Source organism: Vombatus ursinus, unplaced genomic scaffold, assembly GCF_900497805.2.
Source record: "Vombatus ursinus unplaced genomic scaffold, bare-nosed wombat genome assembly UNPS02014818.1, whole genome shotgun sequence".
Classification (NCBI taxonomy): domain Eukaryota; kingdom Metazoa; phylum Chordata; class Mammalia; order Diprotodontia; family Vombatidae; genus Vombatus; species Vombatus ursinus.
The window spans coordinates 9,487,292-9,506,370 of NW_020954596.1; the positions used below are offsets into that span (position 1 = coordinate 9,487,292).

The 19,079-nt window shown below is 39.4% G+C and overlaps 1 protein-coding gene across 3 annotated transcripts in view; it reads left to right on the plus strand.

Moving 5' to 3' along the window:
• The first annotated feature begins 2,780 nt into the window (after window positions 1-2,780).
• The window catches only part of ADD1 (adducin 1), a 127,471-nt gene continuing 111,172 nt past the window's right edge, over window positions 2,781-19,079 (plus strand). Inside the window, exon 1 of one of the 3 annotated variants that reach the window (XM_027836092.1) lies at window positions 2,781-2,903. The gene's annotated coding sequence lies outside the window, so the exon portion shown is untranslated. Of the gene's footprint in view, window positions 2,904-12,305; window positions 12,326-19,079 lie in introns of those variants that run through there. The other 2 variants (XM_027836090.1, XM_027836091.1) reach the window with 2 other exon arrangements.

A 19,079-nucleotide genomic window follows, 5' to 3' on the forward strand; every position in this document is an offset into this window, starting at 1 on the left:
TTTAATAAATGCTTGTAGAATGTAGTAAGCTCCTTCAGAGAGAAATTGTTTCATTAGTTATCTGTATCCCTAGCCCTAATACATTCTCTGGCATATATCATTGTTCAGTTGTTTCAATTGGGTCTGACTCTTTGTGACCCCATTTGGGTTTTTCTTGGCAAAGATACTGGAGTGGTTTGCCATTTTCTTCTACAGTTCATTTTACAGATGAGGAAACTGAGGCAAAGAGGGAGAAGTGAATTGTCCAGGGTCACACAGCTAGTGTCTGAGGCCAGATTCGAATTCAGGAAGATGTCTTCCTGACTCCTGGCCCAACACTGTATCCACTTTGCCCCCTAGATGCCCCTCGGAAGGAATTTAGGGGCCAACTAGTTCAACTTTCTTATTATACTGATGAGGAAATTGAAGTCCAGAAAGGTTTGGATTTGCTCAAAGCCATTAGAGCCCTAAGTGGCAGATGTGAGATTTGAACTTGGTTCCTCAGATTTCAAAACCATCACTCTTTTCTCTGTACCAACGTTTTCCCATAGGGATTGAAAATGAAATGGGTTAAAGATATATAGGAAACTAATGGAAATATGTAAGAACAGGAGCCATTCCACAATAGATAAATGGTCAAAGGATATAAACACACAGTTTTCTAAGGAAAGCTATTAACAATCATGTGGGGGAAAAATGCTCCAAATTACAAATAATGAGAGAAATGCAAATTGAAACAATTTTAAGGCTCCATCTCATATATCAGATTTGTAAAGAGGAGAAAAAAGTAAAATGACAATTGGCGGAGGGCCTGTGGATGAAGGCAGACTGATGTACTATTAATGTAGTTATGAATTGATCAGACCATTCCAGAAAGCAATTTGGAATTATACCCCAAAAGTCACTAAAGTGAGCATATCTTTTTGACCCAACAAAACTACTGCTAGACTCATACCCAAAGAAGATCAAAGGATGAAAGGATCCTCATGTACAAAAATAGACATAGCTGCACTTTTTGTAGTAGCAAAGAATTATGAACAAAGTGGGTGTGCATCAAGTGGGCAATAGCTGAACATATTAAGGTATAATGGAATATTATTGTTCTGTAAGAGATGATGAAAGGAATGGATTCAGAGAAACCTGGGAGGACTAGTATAAACTGATGCAAAGTGAATTGAGCAGAACCAGGAGAAAAAATTATACATTGTAAAGGAAAACAATTATGAAAGATTTGTTTACCACAATCAATGTAATGGCCGGCCACCGATTCGTGTTTCACAACTCTTGAAGAGGAGGTGGACAGGAGGTGGACTGGAGGTGCGAGGTGTGGCATGTATTTCCAACGATGTGTAAATTTGTGTTGCTTAGCTTTACTTATTTATTACAAGGGATGGATTTTTGTGGGAGATTGATAGGGCAGTAGGGAAATAACTATAGTGATATTTTTTAAAATGGGGGGAAGCATCAACATGAAACATAAAAAAGTACATAGAAGTGAGCAGGATGTTCAAAAAGGGACATAGACAAGAAGATAGAGAATGTTTGAAATACCACGTCAAGTTGAACATTCACTTGAAGCAAGGCTGTGTAACAGGTTTGTGGTAGCATGTAAAATCTTCTTCTCTTTTTTTATATGAAAATGTTTGTCGATATTTGTCAAGTTCATTATTAAAATTTTTAAAACATTAAATAGAGTGGACTACATTCTAAGGCAGTAACCTTTCCATTCCTGGAGGTGTTCAAGAAAAATGTGTCAGGTTTGGTGTAGATGATGAGTAGAAGGATGAATTAGAAGTCATCTGGGACCTCTTCCAACTGGGAGAAATTCTGAAGATTTGTGTCAGAATCCCAGCTTTTACTACCTCTATGACCTTGGGTAGAGACATTTTAATTTTTCTGCTCTTACTTAACTCCATCCACTTAAGGCCTTAAGGCGGATAGTCCTTAATTCCACAGATGGCATTAACAGAGAGGAGAAGCATGGGGGGATGGGGGAAGGAGGAAGAGAGAAAAGGAAAAGGGGGAGGAAGAGGGGTAGAGGGGAAAAAGAGGAAAGGAGAGGGACAGAGTAAAGGGGAGGAAGGCAGGAAAGGAGGAGGAGATAGCGAAGATGGGAGAGAAGAGAGTGAGATGAAGAGGCTGAAAGAGTGGGAGGAAGGAGAAAGGAGAGGGGGAGGGAGAAAGGGAAAGTAAAGAGGTGGGAGAAGGGGGAGGTGGGGACAAGAGGGGACAGAGGGAGGGAGGAAAGGAAGAGAGGGAGGTGAAGGCGAGGGGAGGAGGTCGGAGGAGGAGGGAAGAGGACGAAGGCTAGAAGCCCCCATGGGCGGGGGCGAAGAGGCTGTGGGAGCAGTAAACGAAGGAGGCGGGAGAGTGAACGAATGGGAGGGGGGAGAAGGGACCTTCTAGGGGGCGGAGATGCTTTCGCCCCGCCCCTTCTCCCTCCTGTCTCAAGCCCACCCCTCCCAGTCCCGCCTTTCTCCCGCCCCACCCGCCCCTCCCTCCACTCTTGTCTCCGGCCAATCCCAAAGCACTTTAGACGACTGTGGGGCCTGAGCGGCAGGCCTGGCCAATGGAACGGCGCGTTGTTGGGCTGCGGGCCCCGCAGGCCGCACCCTGTGGTGTGGGGAGGAGCCGAGGGGGGCCGGGCCGGGAGGGGAAGGAGAGCGGGCGGAGGGCGGGGGAGTGTGTCCGTGGCTGAGGCTGCGCCGCGGAGGCTGGAGGGAGGCGGGGCGCGAAGAGAGGGTGAGGGAGAGGGGAGCAGGGGAGAGCGGGGTAAGGGACAACCGGGCGTTGCTGCTGCTGCCGCCGCCGCCGCCGCTGCTGCTGTTACCACAGCCTTCGCCTCAGTCGCCTCAGCCCGCTGCCTGTGCAGGGGGAGGGAGCCCGCGAGCGAGCCCCGCGCACCCTCAGATTCTCCGGTGGAGGTGAGCAGGGGCGGGGGAAGGCGGAGAGAGGAGGGGGAGGAGGGGAGGGAGACTCCTTCGGGGGAAAGAGGCTGTCAAGAGGCTTGAAGCGGGGGGGGGGGGGGGGGGGGGGGTTGGGGGGGGGGGTTTGGGGGGGGGGGGCGGGGGGGTCTGGGAGGAAAGCGGAAGGTGGCGGGGTCAGGCTTTGGATAGAGGGGCTATGGGGGGACCCTCTGGTTGGGAGGGGAACTCCTCATAACAGGGGGTTCGGTTTGGGGGCAGATAAAGTATGGAAGGCTTTGCCGAAGTGGGGTCCCTCGGGGGGTATGGAGGAGAGGGAGGTGACGAGGAGGGGATTAGGCTGTGGGGAGGGGATTAGGCAAGGGGGCGCTCAGGCATCATCTAAAGAGGGCTGAATTAGGGTGGGGAAGCTCAGACTGGCACCAGGGATGGGGCAGGGTGGCCTAGGCTGTGTATGAGACAATTGGGGGAGTGGGGGTGGGGGTGGAATGGAGGCATCCAGGTAATACAGCAGGATTAATGAGTCCTGGGATTAAAGCTTTAGGCAAACGAAGGAGAGTTAAAGTGGGGACTCTCATATTGTGAAAGTAGGGAAGGCTTGGGGTGAGGGTTCAGTGGGTATGAGGGACAGTGGTTGGTTAAAAAAAAAAAAATTCCAATAGGGGCTTGTTAGACGGAGAGGAAAGATGAAGATTAATCTGGCATTTAGGGTAGTGAAGCCAACGATATGTGCAGAAGATTGGGGCGGTAATCCCTCTTGCATATTTTAGTGTAATGCCATTGCGGGTTTTCAGTGTGCACAATCTCCATTCCCTTGCTTATTGTATTAAAGCAGTATGGAGGATAGACAGCTATAATTATTTTGCTCAGATTGTGCAGGGTGACAATAAAGGAAAGAGTGCTAGGAGAGGTGGTTGATTTGCAGTTATTTATGTGATAGAATTTGTGCAGGTTTTTTTGTTGACTAGTGAAGCAGCAGCATCAAGGGTAGGCCATGTTCTATGGGGATTTTCATGAGTTATTAAGTGGAAGATCTGATATAGACATAAAAAATGGTCACGTTAATAGTATTAATATAATAAAGCGTTATCTGAACTTGAGTACTATTAGCTACAAGTTCTTTTTTAGAGTACAGGTGTGTATGTGCAAAATACATATGCTTGGTTTTTTTTTTTATTAAATCCATTGAAAATTACCTCAGCAAAAAAGGGGAAAAAGGAAGAAGGATCAGACTTGATCTTTCCTGAATATTATTGCAATTGGTAGTCATTCATTAACCTTGTTGTTTTTTAAATGTTTCAAAAGATCCTTGTTAAGAATTATCATTATTTTCACTTTGGAGATTCATGGCCACAGAATATTCTGTAGGTTTAACTGCTTTTAGGTTAGTGGGTAGCTACAGGTATTGCCACCATACCAATTAATATAATAAAATGGCAGAATTCTATTGTTAGACCCAGGGAATATATAATGATGGCTGATAACAGTTTTGTCTTGAATAAATTAGAGTATTTTTTTTCTTGTTGGAGGGGAGTTGATTGAAAGTTTCCTGATGTGAATTTGTGAAACAGAAGGGAAACATAAACTATAAGGACACCTGGCCTGTATATATGTTTTTTAAAATTAAGGTTTTTTTATTGATGACTTTTGTTTTTATATCCCATTCATTTCCAAGTTTATCCCATTCCCTCCCCAAGTCATGGAGCCTTCTCTTGTAACAATGATTTTAAAAATAGGGAAAAAAGCAGTTCAGTGAAATTCACTAAAATGTCTTATAATATATGTACTGCTCCATACCCATTGTCCTCCACTCCTTCAGTGAAGGAATGGAGGTGCATTTTCTGAACTCTTCTTCTGGTCCAAGCTTGGCAGGTATAGTTACAAAGCATTCAGTTTTGTTTTATCATTCTTTTCTTTTACAGTGTTGTTCTTGTATTTATTGTTTTCCTGATGGTATACACTTTCTTAAAGTGAACTCAATATTATGAGCAATTTGTAGTTGTTTTGACAGACACACAGAGGTTAAGTGATTCACCCAGGTTCACATAGCTAATAAGCATCAGTCAGAATTTGATCTCAAATCTTTCTGATTTCAAGCCCCACACTCTATCCTTTATACCATGAAACCTTTTATTATAATTTATACCATGGAGAAAACCAAAACTGTAGACTTGTTTGCTAAGGAAGTGAATGGTTTTGGCAGTCAAAACTGCTTTGGAAAGACTTTGATGTGGTTATATCATGCTTGCTACATCACTGTAGGTTTAGTTTACTACTTGTGGCGTGTTTTGGTTTAAGTCTTAAAGTTGCAGAACAATGAGCTTGACTAGAATTTCTAGTCTAGAAGGTGTTTTTCCCTTTTTAAATATTAATATTATATAGGCAGACCATTTTATATTTTTCCATATCTGAAGTTATCTGATGAGAAGGAAACAGTTTTGATTGGTATTGTACTGCATATGTTCCATGGAATGATTACATATTTTCAGTTAGCCACTTCTAGATAATTTTGTTTTAGTTTGGCTTTGTCAGAATATGTTTCAAAAATTTTTGTAATGAATTTTTATTGAATGTAATGTATTGTTCACTCAATAGAAGCTTACCACACAAATTGTTTCCTATACTTGGCATTTTCTTTTATTCATAAGAACATGATGTTCAGAGAATAGATTTGATAATATATTTTTGGGATATTTTATGTTTGCAAAATGGAAATATTCTGTATAAAGTGTTATGTGGCAACAATATAGTTGTCATAGTTAGATGAGAATGAGGATTTAGCTTCCCTTATGTTTTCAAATAAATTGTTTTCATTTGACTGTCTCAAAGACCTCAATTTTGTTTTTCTTTTTAGTTTCTTCAACATTTCAAACATCAGTGATTTATTTCTCTGTTCTGATTATGCCCAGGAACCCTTCTACCTATTAGTAGATAGATAGATAGAAACACAACTCTATTAGTGATTTTTAAGAGTTACTGTGGAACAAAATAATTCATTGCCTTGTGGCCAACCTGGTGGTAAAGCTGTCCTACTTAACTAGCCTTGTCACTAGATTATGTTAGACCCTTTTCTTGGTTGGTAGGACACACCAGAGCTTATGGCCCACTGGCTGACCTTTCAGAAACCCAGAGTCACTTCCGTGCTAGGATGTGGCATTGAAGAGTAGGGCTTTGATGGAGGTGCTGCTTAGTTATTATTTTTAATCCAATATTTCAATCCCAACAGTTTAATAAGTTTTTTGGATGTGCTAATTCTGAAAGACTTAAAGCACCTAGCTCTTCTTTGTTCAAGCTAACTTTAATTTCAAAGACTTGTTGGTTGCTTTTCCTCTTTCTCTTCCCTGCTTGCCTGGTCCCTTGGCCTTGAGCCATCCCAGAACCCAGCCAGGGACTGCTTGTGGATAGGAAGACCAGCTACCCCTGGGGGTGCCCTTCCCCCCTGCCTTTCTCCTTCATTCTTTCGTCCTCTCTGCTTGACTGGTCACATTTCCCACCAGACTGCAAGATCACATCTGCCTTGGTACTTGTATCTCATCAGTACCCTCTGCTCCTGGGACCATGCTGATTGGAGGATAGAAGAGAGAGCCCCCAAAACATTCATTTGAGGAGGGCACCCAGGCCAGCTATCTTTTCATTTTCAACTGGGCTGCACTCCTTTGCATTTCTTCATCATGCCACCACCTTGCTCTGACCTCCCCCATTAGTTTGTAAGCTCCTTGAGGACAGGAATTAGCTTTCCTTTTCATATTTATATCCCTAGAGTTTGGCACAGTGCCTTAGTAGACACTTAATAAACATTTATTGACTGATTTGGCATGTGTTGGATGAGATAAGAATCAACAAATCTAGTACATCTAAATAGATGGAGGTTCTTCAGGCTTTACCGTCTGCCCTACCTCAAAGCCCTGAAGTCTCCTGACACTGTCATCTAACCTGCTTATGGAACCTAAGGAGCCCTGGGTCCTACCTCTGTCCTCCCACTGAACCTTTAGTACTTCCAGGAGCTTTACATTTGCCTTGCTTTCTTTTATGTGTTATCTCTCCAATTAGAGTGAGCTCCTTGAGAGCAAGAACTGTCTCTTTTTCTCATGGTATCCCCAGCACTTAGCACAGTGCTTAGTACATGGTAAAAACTTAATAAATCCTTTTTCATCCTGTTATCATTAATCAAATAAATTAACAAAGTCACTTTTGTCTGGTATGGATTTTCTGCTTCCAGTTTCCATCTATTTATTTATTAGATTCTAAAATGTTTAGCTTTTGAGATTTTGGAAGAACTTGAGATGAAAAAATAAAAAAAATGAAGATTTAGGTTTGTAATAACCATGAGCCTCAACTTTGAATTTGAATGTGTTTCTGTTAACATTACAAATGTGTATTAAGTTAGTATCTGGATATTTGTGCTTCGAAAGTTCTTGGTATGTATTGTAGAAGTAGTCTTCGAAGACTTCTTCATAACTCAGATTCTTAGGCCACAAACTCTTTAGTCCCTCAGGGTAAATTAAGTTGCTTTAGGGAATTAAAGTAGACTGACCTAAGTGTTGAGAGCTGTGTGGAACAGTTTTCCACTAAACTTTAAAAGGGAGTCTTTGACTTAACATTGATAAAAATACTCTTCTAAATAATTAATTTTTTTGATGTCATAATATGGAATGAACAAAGGGCCCTGAAGAGTTATATAATTTATGTGAGGCCATATTTAGTTCAGGAATTTTGTGTAGTCGACTGAAAGCTTAGAGAAATGGTAGTTGATTTTCGCATTTACGTTTTTTTTTTTAGGCAAGTGGGGTTAAGTGACTTGCCCAGGGTCACACAGCTAGTAAGTGTCAAGTGATTGGTCTGAGGCCGAATTTGAACTCAGGTGCTCCTGACTTCAGGGCCGGTGCTCTATCTACTGCACCACCAACCTGCCCGCCTCACTTTTACATTTTAAGCCCTCCCTCCTCAGCTTTGAAATTTATTATTCAAAAGCAGGAAGCATTTATTAAGCACTTGTTTCCTCAGTACTGAGAAATGGGGATATAAAGACAGTAAAAAGCAACTCCTGCCCTACAGGAGCTTACATTCTAATGAGGGGAGACAACATCAAACAATCCATACATGAAATATAAAGGGTAAATTGGAGGTAATCTTGGAAAGTCCAAGGTGAGAGGAGGAGACAGGGAAAGGCTTCTTGAAGAAGGCTGGATTTAAGCTGTGTGTTGAAGCCAGGAGGTAGAGATGAGAGAAAGCATTCTAGTCATGAGAATAGCCAGCAGAAAGGCACAAAATCAGGAGGTGGAGCAAAAAAGCCAAAGTTGGGGAGTACAGTATAAGAAGACTGGAAAAGGTAGGAAGGGGCCGGGTAGTGAAAGGCTCTAAAAGCCGAACAGAGGAGTTTATGTTTGATCTTGAAGGCAATATCGAGTCACTGGAGTTTATTGAATAGAGTAGTGACATGTTAGACCTGTACTTTAGGAAGATTGATTTGGCTGAGTAGAGGATATGCTTGAATGGAAAGAGATTTGATGTGGAGAGCTAGAAGGCTATTGTAATAGTCCAGGTGTGAAGTGATGAGGGCTTGAACCAGAGTGGTGGCTCCTTCCTTGCTGATAACAACACTATACTTAGATATACTAGATTTCTCCAATCCTTAAAAAATTATCACTTGAGAGGAACATTTCTTATATATCTCATCCCTTTCACAACCACCTCCTAAAAAGGTCTATACTCCTTGTCTCTGCTTCCTCTTTTCACAGTCTTTTGCATTTTATCTTCCAGTTCTTCATTCAACTGAAACTTTTCTTCTGAGTTACAGACAATCTGTATTTGACAGTGTTGACCACTCTTTTCTTCTGAATACTGGATTTTCTTGGTAGTGTTCTCTCCTGGTTCACTTCCTACCTGTCTGACTACTCTTCTCTTCAGTCTCCTTTGCTGATTCATCATCCATATCATGTTCACTAATTTTGATTGTGCTTAACACTCTGCCCTAGGCTCTTTTCTCTCTCTTTTTTTTTTACGCTGTCTCATTTGATGATCCTCATCAGCTTCCATAAATTCAGTTACCATCGTTAACAAATGATTCTCAATCAATATTTTTAGCCATAGTCTTTCTCCTGTGCTTCAGTTCTGCGTCATGAACTGCCTCTTGGACATTTCCAAATTTCCCTATTATTACTGCTAAGGACACACCCAGGTTTTCAACCTCAGTTTTCCCTCAGTTACCAAAGTTTGTTTCTCTTTCTAAAGGGAGCTAGGTTACACAGTGGATGGAGTGCTGGGCCTGAAATCAGGAAGGTCTTATTACTTCCTAACTTTGTGACACTGGATAAGTCACTTAACCTCTGTCTCAGTTTCATCAACTGTAAAAAAAGAAAAAATGGAAACAATAATAGCCATGGAGATCAAATGAGAATATTTATGAAGCACTTTGCCCAATATTGATTGGCATTTAATAAATTCTTATTTTCTTCCTTTCCCTTTCCATATCTCTTGCTTATATCTTCTCTACTATATGTGGCCACCAGCCCAGTTTATTACCTCTCACTTAAACTATTGCTACATTCTCCTATTTGGTCTTCCTATCTCATGTCTCTTTCCATTCCCTGTTACCTCTAGAATCAAGCTTAATCTTTGTTTGACATTAAAATTTCTTTACAATCTATGTCCTTTGTACATTTCTAGTATTTTTATGCTCTCTTCCATGTACTCTATTGTCCACATACTGGTTTACTTTTCCATACACATGACACGTCATCTCTCATCTTTGTAATTTTGTCATGACTGTCAGTAATCCCTAAAATGTACCACCCTCTCACCTTTGCCTTTTGCAATTCCTGGCTTCCTTCTTGACTCAGCTTAAGTGCCACCTTACGCATGGAGCTTTTTACCAATTCTCTCCCCCTTCCCCAATCCAGCAACTAGTTCACTCATCAAAACTACCTGGATTTCCATTTTGTGTATTTTATATATATGTTTGTATGTACATATGGTCTTTTCCTTTAAAACATAACTCCTTAAGGGCAGGTATGATTCTACTTTTGTCTTTTTATCCCCAGCATTTAACATAGTTCCTGGAATATAGTAAGCACTTAAGAAATGTTTGATAATTGATTAGGTCTCCTCTTATTTGTCTGACTGCTCCTTAGTCTCCTTTGCTATCTTCTGTGTCCTTCCTCCTAATTGTGGATGGACCCTAAGACTCTGTTTTGGACTCTTTTCTTCTCTCTATACATTCTCACTTGGTGAGCTTATCAGCTTCCATGGGTTCAGTAGTTGCTGTGTTGGTGATTCCCAGATCTGTACGTACAGCCTCGAGCTCTAGTTCTGCATCATCAATTACCTGTGGGGCATTTCAATCTGAATTTTCTGAAGGTATCTCAAACTCAATAAGTTCAGAAGAGAACCTTTTATATCCATACCCCCTTAAGCCCCTAGATATAGCACTACCATGGTATTATTCACCTAAAGGTTCACAGCCTTGGTGATTCTTAACCTCTTAATCTCCCACAACTCCATTTTATAATCGTTTGCCAAGTCTTGTTGATTCTATCTCCGCAACATTTCTTATAACCATTTCCTTCTCTCCACTCATGCTGTCATCACCCTGATCTCTTAATACAGGACCTGTCACATAATAGGTGCTTATAAATGTCTGTTGGTTGATAGTTGCATCCCTCATTACCTTTCTCTTGGATTCTTGCAATAGACTTCTTTTTTTTATTTTAATATTTTATTTTTTTCAATTACATGTAAAAACAATTTTTAACCTTTGTTTTTTACAATTTTGAGTTCCAAACTCCTCATTTGCTCTCCCCTGCCACTCATTGAGAAGACAAGTAATTTAATAAAGTTTATACACGTGCAGTCAGTGCAGAACATTTCCATATTAGTTATGTTGTAAAAGAAAACAGACCAAAAAAGACAAGAAAAATAAAGTTTAAAAAAACAGTGTGCTTTGATCTGTATTCATATTCCATCAGTTCTTTCTCTGGAGGTTGATAGTATTCTTCATCATAGGTCCTTTAGAATTGTGTTAGATCTTTGTATTGCTGAAAATAGCTAAAAGTCATTCACAGTTGATCATTGTACAATATTGTTGTTACTGTGTACGATGTTCTCCTAGTTCTGCTCATTTCACTTTGCATCAATTCAAGTAAGTATTTTTGGTTTTTCTGAAACCATCCTGCTCACGATTTCTTATAGCACAACAGTATTCCATCACAATCATATAACACAGCTTTTTCAGGCATTCTCCAGTCGATGGGCATCCCCTCAATTCCACCTCTTTGCCACCACAAAAAGAGCTGCTATAAATATTTTTGCATTTATAGGTCCTTTTCCTTTTTTTAAAAAAAAATCTCTTTGGGATACATATCTAGGAGTGGTATTTGTAATAGATTTCTAACATCTCTCTGCATCCACCCTTTCCTCTCTCTAGTCTATCATTCGCACAGCTGACAAAGTGATATTCCTAAAGCACAGGTCTAAGAACGTCACTCCCCTGCTCAGTAACTCCAGTGACTCTTTAATGCTTCTAGGTTCAAATACAAACTCTTTCAGCATTTAAAGCCCTTTATAACCTGGTTCCAAACTACCTTTGAATGAATGAGTGAAACAAGCATTAAGGCTTCCTGTTTGCTAGGTACATGCTAGACAATTCCTACCTTTAAGAAGCTTGCTTTCTACAAGGGGAATAGGGGCCAAAGGTGGGTTATTTGGTCTGGAAAGTGATCAAATGGTGATTGGAGTCATAGGGCAATTGATTGGAAATCCTTTCTAGGAACTGTAGTCTTGATTTGATTTTTGTTCCCAGAGCTAGAGGTGGAAAGGAGATGGGTAGTGGGACTTTGATGCAGCCTGGCAGGAAGATGGCTAGAAAACTGTGGGAGTTCTGGAGTGGCCTACAGATTATGAATTCCCACCAATCAGAAGTCCAGGGCCTGTTTCCTAAATTATTACACAATATTTTTAATTTGCTCTGAGGTCTAGCTCAATTGGCCAACATAGAAGACAGTCTCTTTTTCATCTCTGTGTCTTTGAACTAGCTGTGTCTTATGTCTGGAATCCACTCCATCCTCAGTTCTTGTGATCTCTAGCTTCCTTCAAAGCTCCGCTTAGCCACTTTTCAGTTTAATCATGGTAGGTATGGAAGAAAAGAAGAATCTGCCATCTTTTGGAGAATCCCTTCTGAAAAGGTGAAAGATCTTTTAAGAACAAAAGGCCAAACCCTTGAATGAAGAAGGTGGTTATAAAAAAGCTTCCAAAGATAGAGGAAGATTATCTGTGAAAGAGCTAAAGCGTACCATAATAAATATATGCAGATGTTCAAAAGTGAAATTTGACTGGCTTTGCTATTGGCAGGCACTCCAAAGCTGAGAACAACTTCCTCTGGCCTTCCATATTGGAATGAAGAAGAAGACTATACATTTTTGTGGAAGGTAGGATGCCGGGAATAGGGAAGGCCAGATCAACAAACTTATTAGAAGAATGAGCTTAAGGTGTCTACCATGATTATTTGTTTATTGGTCTGTTAATAAAAATGCCTATGATTAGAAAAACAGCTCAGCTAAATGTTGCCTTTTTACATAAGGCCTTTCCTATTCTTCCATCTGTTTGTGCTTCTCTGTCCAACCCCCTAAACAAATTACCTTCTGTTTACTCTCTGTAAGTATGGGTATTCCTCAAATAAAATATAAGCATCATGAAGGCAGGGACTTTTTTAATATTTGTCTTTTTATCTTGAGTCCCTAGCACATGGGCATTTAGTAAATACTTGTTGATTTATAGTGAGGCTCTGGACTTAGTCTATAAACCCAGATGGGCACAAGCAGGTAGGGCTCCAGAATGTGACTTGTTATCTCTTCTTCCTCTGCCCAGAGTTCTAGGGATTCCCTTCAAGGACAGTAGGATTCTTTTTCATGCTATAGGCTCAAGTCTTATCCAGTGTATTCTGTCTGGTGCTGTGTTTCTCTTCACCTGAAGGCTGACAGCTATTCTTGCCTTAATCATCACCAGGAAAAAGAGACTTTTTTTCTATTTGTACACTCAATTCTGACCCAGTAGGTAGTTAAAAGGCTTTTCTTCATCACGTAGAAAATCTTCACTATACAGGAAGCAGTCACAGAATGCCTATGCATGCTCTGAATCTAGGGCAGGACCCTTCCATTACATGTAATCATGAACTTCCAGAAGCACACTCAAAAAATTCCCCACGTGGATAGGCATTGGGCAGGAGCCTCTATGTATGACTAGACTCTTAGTGGCCAGTTCCTTGTTAAAGATTGATTAGTTGTTAGTGTAGAGAAAGCCAGCCATTGATACAGATTATAACCGTCAAGTCTTTGTTTTAGACTCTTAAATTCTAGGGAGGCAGCTAGATGGCTTAGTGGATAGAGCACTGGGCCTAGAGTCAGGAAAGCCTGACTTCAAATGAGGCCTCAGACACTTGCTAGCTGTGTGACCCATGGCAAGTCACTTAACCCCTATTTGTCTTAATCCACTGGAGAAGGAAATGGCAAGCCACTCCAGTATCTTTGACAAGAGAACACCATGGACAGCATTGAAGTGCTGTAGTCCATGGGGTCATGAAGAGTCGGACATGACTAAGTGAAAAAACAGCAACATCCAAACCTTTTGGATAGATTCTTACAGTAGTTTGACAGGAATAATTGTTTATAATTTATAATCTTTTTACATTTAATTTTAATTATAATAATAGTGATCCCCTTAATGCTAGTCCCTTATCCTTTGTTGATTATCTCCACCTTATCCTGAATATATGGGGGTATGTATATGTTTATATATGTGTAAAAGTGTGTGTGTGTGTGTGTGTGTATACACATACACATCCTGTTTGTATAAAGTTGTTTATATACTGTCTTTGCCATTAGATCACAAGCTCTTTGAGAGCAAAGACTATCTTTTGTCTTTTTTGGTATATACCCAGCTCTTAGCACAGTACCTAGCATATAATAGGTGCTTAATAAATGGTTGTCAACAGACTGATTAATGGATAGGATTTATATCATGTTTTAAGGTTTACAAAGCACTTTTTGTGTTATCTCAGTGGGTCCTCTTAATAGCCCTGTGAGGTAGGTTCTATTATTCTCCTTTTACAGATGAGGAGACTGAGGCTGAGAAAGATTAAATGACCTGCCCACACAATTGGTATCTGTGGCAGATTTTGGTCTTAGGTCTCCCTGACCACCAAGACCAGACTCTATCTACTGCAGTACCTAGCTACCTACTTGTCATTAGGCCTCTTTAGTACTGTCTTTTTACCCTGTCTTTTTATTATAAAAGAAAATCAGATGTAGTTGATAGTAGCCTGCTAACATAGTGAATTTAAGAATGCAAATATTTTCATTTTTTGGGTAAGCTGACATTTACAGATATACAATTTCATCCTTTGGTGTTACAAGGGCTTATCTCCTGGATGATAGGCATTACTTGTTTTAAAATATTTTAACTTATTTTAAAATATTTGGCTTTTCTTCCATGGTAGTAGCTGAGTCCCTCACATTAACAGACTGTCGTATTACTGACTCACAGTTTGGCGTATTTTCATCACAGACTATATTGTGAAAATAGAGAACTTGAGTGGATATATTAACTTGTGAAGTTTTCAAGAGTTCAGTGTTTCAAGTGTTCAAAGACTCAAGGTTATAATTAATCTCATCAATTATGGTCAGTTTTGGAAATAATATTCATAAACCTATTGGTTTAGAGTTCTAAGGAACTTGAGAGATCATCTTATTAAACCTGCATATTTTATACCTGGGTTAATTGCGGTCTCAAAGGGTTAAGTGACTTGCCCAAGGTGACACTTTAAAAACCAGAATTTGAACCTAGGGCCTCTGCTGGTATGATGAAGGTATCCTGAGTGCAGCTTGGAGAGGAATGAAACATGGCTAACATGAGCAGCCTTCCCTAAATGGAAGTTCTGAGAAGAGCCATCCATTCAGAGGGAGAGGCTCCAGGGGAGCATAGTAGAGAAAGTCTAGGTTGGAGCGCAGAAAGAAATGAGGTACAGTGGCAAGGCAGATGGCAATGCAATTTTTTTTATTCTTATTTTCATGGATAAAACTACATTTGTTTGATTTGTTTGCCAAGGGCATTGGTGGTGACAGTTTTGTTAGGGGGTTCTCAGTAGCTGCAGCTACCGAGGAGGCAGGGCCACAGCACCTTCAGGGATGGTTGCCCTGCCTCATCTCCTTAAGATAGCTGCTTCTCTGGATGATGGCTTCGGGGGCCAGGCTAAAAGCAGGACTGTTTGGGGAAGGTGGAGAGGTGCTGCTGTTCTTTGGGGCTCTTGGGTTACCTGCTATTTTACTTTACCTTATATTACCTTTACCATGCTCTTTATGCTTAGAAAAGTTTACTTAAATAAATTATTTTTATGTTTCATAGTATGACATATATTGATCACTATTATTACTATAATTTGTGAGGTATAATCACATCAGAATATAACTCTTTAAGTACTACTTCAGCGTCTTATTATAGAGCAGAGGTGACCCAGGATATTCAACACAATGTCAGTGGAGCACAAGTTTTGGCAGTTCTACCTGACTTAAAAGACTTTAGGCACAGTCCAAGTAAGATACTAGATTGGCTGTCTGAAACCTGCCTCTGTTACCTATAAGTACTATACCTAGTGATATACTGAGGAAAAGTAAATCACTAGTAGGTTGGCTGTTTGTTGATAAATTATTTGGCCACAGTGACCCATGTTATACAAATAAAACCATAAAATAGCCTCATTTCTATGTGACTTTATTTTGCAGTGGTGGTAAAGTGGCAAAAGAGAGTCATATAGTTTTTAGATAATCTTTAAACATTTTAACTTGAGAGAAATGATTATTAATAACTAATAATTTGGGGAGATCCAGAGTTCCCTTTTTCTAAAGTCCTGATTTTAAAAAGTTCAGTCTCTTGAAGGACATTGCTAATAATGAGATTGGACTAATTTTCTTGTTCAGGACCCCATTCTGGTGGAATAGCCGTTGTGTTCTGTTCAGACTTAGGTGGGGCATAAATTCTTTGAATAGATTGCCCAAGGTTGAGGGTGATGTGGGTATAAAGATAGTTTCTCTGTCCAAGGGTGACATGTTACTCTCAGCCCCTCATTGTAATGTTCTTTCTTAACCAATCTTCCTTAAGAACATATAAACCCTGAACCTATCCACCATGATGGTCTTTGGCCTAAGAAAGAGATGGCCAAATGACCATCTTTTCATTAATAGCATGCTGGCCTTATTAATAAAATGATTATATTACCCAGAAACTGTGTCTCTCAAACGTTTTTAATTGTCACAAACTGATGATTCTCTTAAGTCTTCCCATTTTCCAGTATTACAGGAAGAACTGAACCTCATTATTATGGCATTCTTGCTATAAATGAAACCAGAAGGTTTAAAAACATTGCAGCTAAGTGGAAGTTTGGTTCAGGTTTCCTTGATGTGAGGCAGATAAAGAATTTAGTGGAGTTGATTTTATCTTGTAACTGAAGATAACAAGAAGCTTTGTGGAACATCTTTTCAATGCTCATGATGAGCTTCAGCAAAAAAAAAAAAAATCCCACAAAAATAGCTACAAGTTATAGAGTTCCAGGCCTGGAGTCAGGAAGACTCATCTTCCTGAGTTCAAATATGGCCTCAGACACTTAGTAGCTGTGTGACCCTGGGCAAGTCACTTAACCTTGTTTGCCTCAGTTCCTCATCAATAAAATGAGCTGGAGAAGGAAATGGCAAACCACTTCAGTGTCTTTGCCAAGAAAACCTCAAATGGGGTCATGAAGAGTCAGACATGACTGAAGAATGATCAAACAAATATGAACCAGTATCTGTTGCAGATGATGAAGAAAGAACTTAATAAGAACTTCTGAGTTAACATGAACCTTAATACCTAGTGACTTCAGTACATAGGTGGGCAATGAGGAAAATATGGTTCAAGATTAATGGATGGAAGAAGGCTCAGTTATATGGACCAGTATACAAAAACTTAATGTCTTTATAATTCAAGAATCAACCCATCAATCAGCAAGTCTTTATTAAGTACCTACTATGCTCCAGACACTGTTCTAAATGTCAGAGAAAGAAAGCAAAAGCAAATATCTCAAGGGACATTCTAATGGAGAAGCATGTACGTATATAAGTACATAAAAATATGGAAAAAGGAGCTACAAAGTAACCTTGGCAGGGAAGGCAACTGGAAGAAACTGGAAAGACCACATGCATAAAATGGCACTTAAGCTGAGTCTTGATGAAAACCAAGGATTCAAAGAGAATGAAGTGATGGAGAGCATTCCAGGTAATTGGGATAGCCTTTGTCAAGATATGGATATGGGTTGTCATGTGTGTATATGGAATATATGGAAGGGAGTAACGTGAAAGAAGCCTGAAAAAGTAGAATGGAGCCAAGTTGTAAAGAGCTTGAAATGCCAAACAGAAGAGTTTATGTTTGATCCTAGAGATGATAGGAACCCACTGGAGTTCACTAAGTAATTAGGGTAAGAAGCGACCTGAACAGACAAATGCTTTAGGAAAATAACTTTAGCAGTAATATGGAAATTTGGGATTGGAATGAGGAGAGGCTTGAAGCAGGAAGACTAATTTGAAAGCTCTTTTAATAACCCTAGCAAGAGATGATGAGGGCCAGAATTAGAGTGGTGGCTTTGTGAGAGGAGAAAATGGCTTGTATGGGAGAAATGTTATAAAGATAGAAATGAAAAGATTTGTTTGTTAACTAATTAGCTATGTAGGGTGAATGAGAAATCCAGGGTAACACCAAAGTTGTCAATGTCCAAATCCATTTGGAGGGATGTCTCAGATACAGTTGATAGATAATGTGGGGTTGGTGTTCAGGAGTGAATTGAATGAATGAATTTTTTTTTTCTAATATAGTATGCTTCTTTTTCTCACCAAGCTTTCTCTCACACAAATAAAATTTTTTGTTTCATTGTTTGCGCCAATTTATAAAATCTTCTAGGTAGAAGAATGTATTCTGTTCTAGGTGAAAAAAAAATTATGCTTAGGAAAATAATAACCTTAGTTCCCAGCATAGTCAGGGTCTGGTGAGAAATTGGTATTTTTTTCTATTGTTATAGTTCCAAGTATAATAAAACTGTCACCTGAATTTTTGGTTTTATTTCTAAAGGCTACTTCTTAAAGGAGAGGATTACCTATATTTGGGGTAATATAGAAAACAGTTTTTTGTAGTTATTTCTTCAAGATGTTATTGATGCAACATGACAAAAGATGCATTTCCTCTAGAATTCGGTTTCCGCTTTTGTTGACTTTTAGACTTGTATTTCTAGAAGGAAGTAGAAGCACAGACCATATTTGCTAAGGTTAAGCAATGATTTGATTTTATTTTATTAAAGGAAAACAGTAATTAATATGTTTGTGGTTATCATTAAGCATATGCTTTTTCTTCTTTGGTATATGTTACTTCTTTAAAATTTCTTTGCTCCCAAAATTTATAGGTGTTATTATGTTTCTGAGTTAGCAAATTCAAGTTTTAGAGAACACACACACATGTGTGTGTACACATAATCTGAATTAGAAGGGACCTTAGTGGCCATCTGTCTAGTCCAACTCACATTTGAACCAGAATCTGCAATATAACTTACTTGATAAGTAGCCATCTAGCTTTCACTTGAAGAGATTCAAGGCAGCCCATTCCACTTTTTGATAACTCTGATTGTTTAAATTTAATTTTACTTTATTTGGATCATCTGTTTTCAAAAACATGTTTTATTAATGTCTCTTGTCTTTATATATCCCAGGCATTGAATTGTCTCTTGCAACAAAATAAAAAAGCATATGTTAAGCACCTTTTTGTAGCCAGGTACTATCCTAAATATTGGGGATACAAAGAAAAAAATAATAGTTAAAACTGATCAGGCAGGTTTTTAAGAAAAAAATCTAATGTATCAATAGACATGAAAATTTCTCCAAATTACAAATAATTAGAGAAATGCATTAATTTCTACTTTATACTTATCAGATTCATGAAATCGACAAATGTTGGAGTGGCTGTGGGAAAATAGGCACATTGATACTTTTTTGATTGAGCTGTGAATTGATACAGCTATTCTGAAAAAGCAATTTGAAACTTTGCTTCAAAAGTTTAAACTGCATTCCCTTTGACCTAGAGATATCACCACTAGACCTATTCCCCAAAGAGATC